Here is an 8,181-nt window from a genome sequence, read left to right on the forward strand (position 1 = left end):
ACTAATAAGCATTCACTCCACGCCTGTAGGCTGGCTGGGGCTTGCTTATCCAGGTGGGGCTTGGCTGCCAACTGTAGACTATGTCCTGGTTGAGTCCACATGATTCTTATACTCCTTAAACCATCAGCTCTTCATGGTACACTGTTCTTATGGTAAAATGCAGGAGTAAAAGAGGACAAGCCCATCTTCATAAATTTTAAACCTTTGGCCATATCATGTTGGTTATATACAATTGACCAAAACAAGTCATGTGACAAAGATCTAAATCAAGTATCAGGAAAATACGTTCTATCCATGAAGATGGGGTAGGGAGAATAAATATTTTCTAGACAGTAATCTGATCTTTTTTTTTTTTTTTTGAGACCGAGTTTTGCTCTTGTTGCCCAGGCTTCAGAATGCAGTGGCACGATCTCGGCTCACTGCAATCTCCACCTCCCGGGTTCAAGTGATTCTTTTGCCTCAGCTTCCCAAGTAGCTGGGATTACAAGCATGCACCACCACACCCGCCTAATTTTGTATTTTTAATAGAGACAGGGTTTCACCATGTTGGTCAGGCTGGCCTTGAACTCCTGACTTCAGGTGATCCACCTGCCTCGTCCTTCCAAAGTGCTGGGAGATATTAATCTAATATACTACTCTCCTGTCTTATGACTACACCCACTCTGGAGCTTTTTCTGCTCTTTGAATCCACAAAATTCATTCCTGCGTTGGGGCCTTTGCACTTACACCTTCCTCTGCCTTTTCCAAATTGCTTCTTTCTTTTTATCTAGGACTTGCTTCAGCGCTACCCATCCAAGGAGATCTTTCCTAACTAACCTCCCTCACCCCATTACTTTTTATTAGATCAATTTTGATACTTTTTTCTTAACACTTATTGCATTTGAAATTATATTTTTCTACCCATCTCCCCTTTACCCATGCTCCATGCACAAGAACATCAGCTCCATAAACCTAGCCTTGTTCATGCTGTATTCCCAGTGCTAGAACAGCAGCTGGTCCTCAGACAGCTTGCAGTAAAGCTTTCCTGAATCAAGAAAGGGATTATAAAAAGAATGCGAAGTTTGGTCAAAATGAACAAAAACAAGCCTAAATGCTTCCTTGCCTGTCCTTTATTTTACACACTGAAGTGCTTCTCTCTCTGCTACCTCCTTTGAGCTAGACTATGTTGGCTTCTGCTAGTAGCTCAATTCAAAGCCACCAGAGTTAAGCAGAAGCGCATGGTGACAGTTGAGCAGCAGCTCCTCAAACCAAGAAGCTATAGGCTCTATGATGTCTGAACTACAGCTAAGCCAATGTCTTGGTTTGCAATCAAAATAGCTTTATAATATGGACACTATACAGTGTCCCCATGGAAATAAGAAAAAGTGCCACCTCCAGGCAAGCACAGCCACAATATGGCAAGCTGACCACACATTTATGCGAAGAAAAAAGCGTCCCTTCCTCTGGGCAATACTGCTCTGTTCCAGACCACTCAGCTGGGCAAGTGGAGCATGAACTAAACTTCGGCTCTTCTCACCCCATTCTGCTGAGTACCTTTGTGCTCTGCTCCATCTCAGCAACTGTGCCTAGCTGCCTGGGATCCATGTAAAGCAAATCATATTTCTTAATTAATGGAGTGCATTAAATCCAGACCAGTTTAGGAAATCCCATGCTGTAGGAGAACTGTTTGCATTTACTGGGTTGCCTACCATATGCCAGACACTGTGCTAAACACTATGAATACAGCAGAAAACTGGAAAGATCACAGTACCTGATCTAGAAATGTTAGAGGGTATTGAAGAAAATGTGCAAGAAAATACCTATCATTGATTAGTTATCGTTCTCATAGTATTCTAGGGCCCTATTCATCCAGCCAGGTTCACAGCAGAGTCTCTAGCACTCAGCATCATGGCCTGTGATCTCTAGCCTCCCTGGATGTGCACCTTGAAGGCCAGACCCCACTCCCCTTGCCAGTCCAGTTCATCTCAAACACTGCGCATGAGATCTCTAAGCAGTCAGGTCAGTCTCTGCAGAAAACTGGCTCCCTCTAGCCACACACTTTCTCATGTCCTCTAGCCTGCCTTGTGTGGCGAAATCAATCTGAGTAACGGCGTTGAGGGCACAGGTGTGAAAAGGCAGCATTCCCCACTAGAGCATCAGTCCTCTGAACAGGAGGCAGACATTTCTTTCCTTTGCTTCCCCTGCAGCAGGGTAATTTCAAGTGCTGCACTGCCTGTTGTTTGTGGTTAAGGTCATGCCCAGGGTGCAGGATCTCATGGTGGGCTTGGAGGGCCTGAGGTTCACCGTCTGAAGCAGATCTTAAAAATGTTATTCTAAGAAACCCCTTCTTCAGGTTCCCAGAGTAAGTGTGAAATCTTCCCTGCTAGCTCTTCCTCTAGCTTATTAGTCTTTGCATTTCCAGAATAATGTGTTTAGTAGACAGAGACCTAAGCCCAGAGTTCTGTACTCTGCCCTGTAATCCTGATGTGGGGAGACAGAGGGGTCCTTCTGGCAAGCTCCTCAGTTTTGAACCTCCCATTCCATTGCTTTTGTTCCCTCAATTTCAGAGGTGGTAACTGCATGCTGAAGTTTTTAATATCTGGCTACTCCGGCAACCTCATGTTGCTCTTTCGGTATTCCAACCGTGCAATCCATTCTTTGTTTTAAATCTGCTCTCTGAAACGTCTAGCATGGATTCAGCTTTTCTAATTGGACCCTGACTGATACAAAAAAGTCAATCTAAATGTGTTTCGATCTCAAATGAACTCGATCTCTCTGTGTTTAACAGCTGTTATGTAAGGATATTTTGGGGGAGAAATGGATTCTTGTTGCAGCTCAGCCAATATTTCACAATTTGACCTTAGACCAACCACTTAACCTCTGAGGGTTACCATTTTTTTAATCCAACTCTTTGGTCTTCATTTACAAAATGAAGTTGAATTCTGTCACCTCTCGAGTTCCTTCCACCTTAATATTCTATGATGCTGTGGTTTAATCATTTCAGTTTCATCGCAAATTTCGTGTGAGCAGTCCTCTAGATCTCTAAATTCTCTCTTTAGTGGATCTCTTTATATATTTTAATCATGTTGAAAATTTCTTCTCTTTTACAGACATTGCTTTTATTTCCCAGGGCAGCCTCCCTGTAGCCTAATTCCAGTTAAGTCATTTCTTGGCTAGACTGGTTTTCCCAGGGAGAATTTAACCATTCCAAACAACATTACTTCTTTCTCTCTAAGGCAGCTTAAGAATGGCCTTGCCTCATGTTCTGGCACAAGGAACTCCTAAACTCTCCTCCCAACCGTGTGAGTTTTGTGCTAAACCACTTTCTGTCTTAATATAATGCTGCACGTTTTAGCTATTAATGCTGTCAAGTCAATATTCTATCTACACACTCTTCCTGACATGGAGCGATAATAATAATAAAAAGAATAGACTAAATCTGTAACAGATGCCAAGAGCAACTTGAGGTGAATAATTGTGGATACGAAACTGTCATCACTTACCTCACAAACACCCAACTGGTATCTGAGACATAATTTATATGAAAATGTGGAACACATCGTCAACCAGCCTCAGGTATCAAAATGAAAGAAATATGGTGCCTTAATGTTGGAGAAGCTAACAGTACACTCTGGGTCCCCCACCCCCTGCCAACACACCAGTTTCAAGCACATATTCCTTCTAGAAGTTGGTTCATCTCTATGCCAAATTGGTCCAATTCTTATGTTTTGGAAATAATGGCAGGATTTTGGGCCAGAAAGGCTGAAGCAGTTGGGTCTGGGGTGCTCTTCAATGAGCTGTATCCTTTAATGAGATCACATGGGCCTTCCACTGAAGCCACACCCACAACTAAAAGCTAGAGACTAACATTATTGTTGAGAGGATGAGAAAGAAGAGAAAAACAGAATGCAACCTTGGATAATGCTGGTGATATTTTCTATTTTTAAGCATCATGTAATCACTTTTTTCCATTGATGAATAACTCTTATTTCCAGGAAATAACAGTGGAATAATGTGCTTTTTTGTGGTCCAATTTAGATCTGTCAAACAATGTTTTTGGTGTGCTCCATTCATTGTCCTGAGGTGACAGATGAGGAACCACACACACCCAGTGAGGACCCTCTGCTTCCTCATCTCCTGGGCTGAGCACAACTCCACTGTTAGCCTTTCAGGGGGTTCTTTAAGAGCCACTTGACTGCTTTGCCAGGCTACCAAGGACTGGGGAGAGCATCAAAAGGAGAAGGTACTTGAGTGTGGATGCCAAACACTAAGATAACTTTTCCAGCTTTAGAGTCATGACAAGGGCAATGCTTTATGTGATCATGTCTGCTCTCATTTTGGAGAGCACTCTCACTTCCTTTCATTTGTATCCTCATCTTACAATTCATTTCATTTCCAACCATTCTATTAGGAAATGACTTAGAATTCATTGACATCAAATACCGTGAAACACATTTATGGCATCCGCTCTTGTTTAAATGAGTAACTGTCTTGTGGTCTGTGAGGTGGGTCACGGTACCCCTCAAAAAGAAAGAGACACCATGGTACTAAGCATTGGGTCCCACTTTCAGGTCCAGATCCGGGTAAAATCGTTCTGAGAGTAAAGTTGATTGTCTGCCTATTAGTCTTCTTTTCATTTTTTCCCTTAGAGGACCTCTTATCTCCTTTCCTTCTCTCTTAGGCTGGTATCTTCATTTATGTTCTTCCTTTAAAAATCTCCTTTCAATAGTGGATTTAATAAAGTCATTTACATTGAGTTATGTAGGGCTGATGAGGCTTAATGTGTCCATTATCATAATCAGTTAAGGGAAAAAGATAAGAAAACATGAGGGGGAAATATCCAGAGTAGTTTACATTTAAAAGGAAATAAACCCATAAATGGAAGAAGTGTATATCTAATTGCAGAACTGAAGACGTCAGTGAGGTGGTCAGGAACCTTTTTAAATCCTAGTTGTTCCATCTCCATGACCACCGATTCATGGTTAACCTTGCCCAACTCTGAAGGCCCCAACAACTGACATCAAGATGGACATCTCTAATCTTAGGAGTTTGGCATTTTGAGTGTTCTTCACTCTTGCTTGATATTGTGAGAATTTGCACTCCAGTAGGATAAAGCTGGTCTAATTTTACATGGGAAAGGCATTGGTCTCATTATATACATAACTGACATGCTAAACCAGCACAAATGGTGATGTAATCAAACACAAGTGCATTTTTTTGTCGCCCCCTTCTCCTTTAAAGTATATATTTTGGAGGAATCTTTTATAATGTTCCTGGATGAAAACTTTGCAGGTTCCTGAACTTTTTCAGTCATTCTTAGATAATAGACATCTCTCCGGTAACTTCAAGTCAAGAAAATGATCTCAGTTCAGTAACCAGAATGTCTAGTAGAAGACATTGATATAAACTATGGAGCTGATTTAAAATAAAACTATTTCTGCCTTTGCAACTCTAAGGAAGAGGAAGTTCCCTGAAGGGCTCCAAGTGGTCCCATGAAAGCTTTCCTCACTGGGATTTAGGTAAAGAAGGCAACACTCCTTTCCCACTCCCACAGGGAAATAGAGACTCAGAATGACAATACCTCTTTCCAAAGAAATATCCTTATTCTCTCTCTCTTTTTTTTTTTTTTTTTAAGACGGAGTCTTGCTTTGTCGCCCAGGCTGGAGTGCAGTGGCGCGATCTCGGCTCAGTGCAAGCTCCGCCTCCCGGGCTCACGCCATTCTCCTGCCTCAGCCTCCGAGTAGCTGGGACTACAGGCGCCCGCCACCACGCCCGGCTAATTTTTTGTATTTTTGGTAGAAACGGGGTTTCACCGTGTTAGCCAGGATGGTCTCGATCTCCTGACCTCGTGATCCGCCCGCCTCGGCCTCCCAAAGTGCTGGGATTACAGGCATGAGCCACCACGCCCGGCCCATCCTTATTCTCTTTACATGATGCCCATGTTTATGACCTTGATATTGTTGGAGGGGTCAAGAGTCATGGAACTAGCTCTCCATCATACTTTGTAAATTATGCATTTAAGTATTTGTCTCACATCCACTATGATAAATGGCATGTATTCTAGAGATACTTCAGTTGAAATTAAGACATGAATAGATCCACTCTAAATCCTCTTTTATCAATAAGCTGATATTGCCCTTGGTTTCAATTTGTAAGTTGAGGCTTGGTAGGGCCCCACTGATCAGAAATGTTAGAGAGTCTCTATCCTTTTTTTTTTTTTTTTTTTTTTTTTTGAGACGGAGTCTCGCTCTGCCGCCCAGGCTAGAGTGCAGTGGCCGGATCTCGGCTCACTGCAAGCTCTACCTCCCGGGTTTACGCCATTCTCCTGCCTCAGTCTCCCGAGTAGCTGGGACTACAGGCGCCCGCCACCTCGCCCGGCTAGTTTTTTGTATTTTTTTAGTAGAGACGGGGTTTCACCCTGTTAGCCAGGATGGTCTCGATCTCCTGACCTCGTGATCCGCCCGTCTCGGCCTCCCAAAGTGCTGGGATTACAGGCTTGAGCCACCGCGCCCGGCCTGAGAGTCTCTATCCTGTAGCTGCAAACACAGAATACAGAATTGGTACTTTCTGCCCAAACAATAGATACGTGGATTGAGAAAGGCAGTTATTGATTGGACATCTGTTAGAGATCTATGATTTGTATTTACTACTAATTTAAACTTTCCTTCATCAAAAGGCCCACAGGACAGTCTGTCAAATCTTCATAATCATGTCATGTTTCTATAGTTTTATTCTTACTTTCTCCCTGGAAAACCAAATAGTCAGAGCTATTTTAGTTGTGATCCTACAGACAGAGAGTAAAGCAGGGATGCTCTTTCCACTGTGTGAGGCAATGAAAAAAGTATTAAAACCAACCCACAGTCTCATTCCACCAGTGGTTTATTTCATCAGCCTACACCTCATTACACTCCACGTCAACATAGGCATATTACTATTCTACTTAACAGCTGCAATGCTCTGGGTGGTGGTGAGAGTGCGACAATCACCACAGCCTGTCATGAATGCAAACTAGAATGTAGGAGTATAAGTGCCTCACTCCTTCCTACTAGGTCATTGGTCAACATGAGTGCTTCTCTTTCATTCTGCCCCATCTCATCTTTTACCTTTGCAAAGGACCAGGTTCTAGAATTCTGCAAATATGTGGCATGACTGTCGATTTCCTAAAGTTTATCACAACTCATTTGTGTTATCTTATGTATCTGTTGATAAATCTTTTATTAAACATAGCCTAGAGGGACTGACTAATTCAATGAACCCTCAAAGAGGTTGGGCTTAGTTCTGAAGAAACTGGCATTTGAAATTCTTATTCAGCAGGGCACTTGGTAAAGTCCTTTGTTGATACTAATATTTGGCTTTATAACAGATAAATATAGCCTTTTACCCTTAATATGGCTCTATTTTTATTACTTGCTTTTATGTAATTATGCATACATTATGAAAGATATTCCTCTAGTAATCAAAAGACCTCCAAGGCTGGTGGTGAGGTGATGGGCACCAGGTCAATGCAATCAGTTGAAATTACGAGATGAGAAAACATAATGAACTGACTTACAAGACAGTAAGTCTTTTGATGCAATGAATGCCTGAGCAGTGAATCCACATACTACTAATGATGGCTTTAAAGAATGTTCACAAATTCTATGATACTCCTTCTTTCAAGAAGTGGAGTTTAATTCTGCTCCCTTTGAGTATGGGGAATTAGTGACTCACTTCCAATGAATAGCACATGTTGGACACATGGTGGATAACTTCATAAAAGGCACTGCAACTTCAACCTTTCTTTCTCAGGTCATTCCCCCTGAGGAAGACAGCATAATGGCATCAAGCAGCTGTGGAAGGGCCTGCAGGGTGAGGCACTCCGTCTTTCTGTCAAAAGCCATGTAAGTGAGCCGTCTTGGAAGCAACCTCATTGAAGCATAATTCAGATTACTGCAGTCCCATCCAACACTTTGACTATAATGTCATGAGAGACTCAGAGCCAGAACTCTCCAGCTAAACTTTTCTTGATTTCCTGCCCCACAGAAACTATGAGATAATAATTGTTAAGAAGTCTCTTAAGTTCTGAGGGTAAGCTGTTATGCAGCAATAGATAATTAACACACTTCTGAGCCAAGGGATACTTTCTGGATGTCTCTGAAACATTGAAAATGAGAACCTCTTGATAATATGAAGGAAAAGGTGTTCATTGCAAGCAATAGATAG

This window comes from Trachypithecus francoisi, unplaced genomic scaffold (genome assembly GCF_009764315.1).
Source record: "Trachypithecus francoisi isolate TF-2019V2 unplaced genomic scaffold, Tfra_2.0 Lachesis_group16, whole genome shotgun sequence".
In the NCBI taxonomy this organism is placed as follows: domain Eukaryota; kingdom Metazoa; phylum Chordata; class Mammalia; order Primates; family Cercopithecidae; genus Trachypithecus; species Trachypithecus francoisi.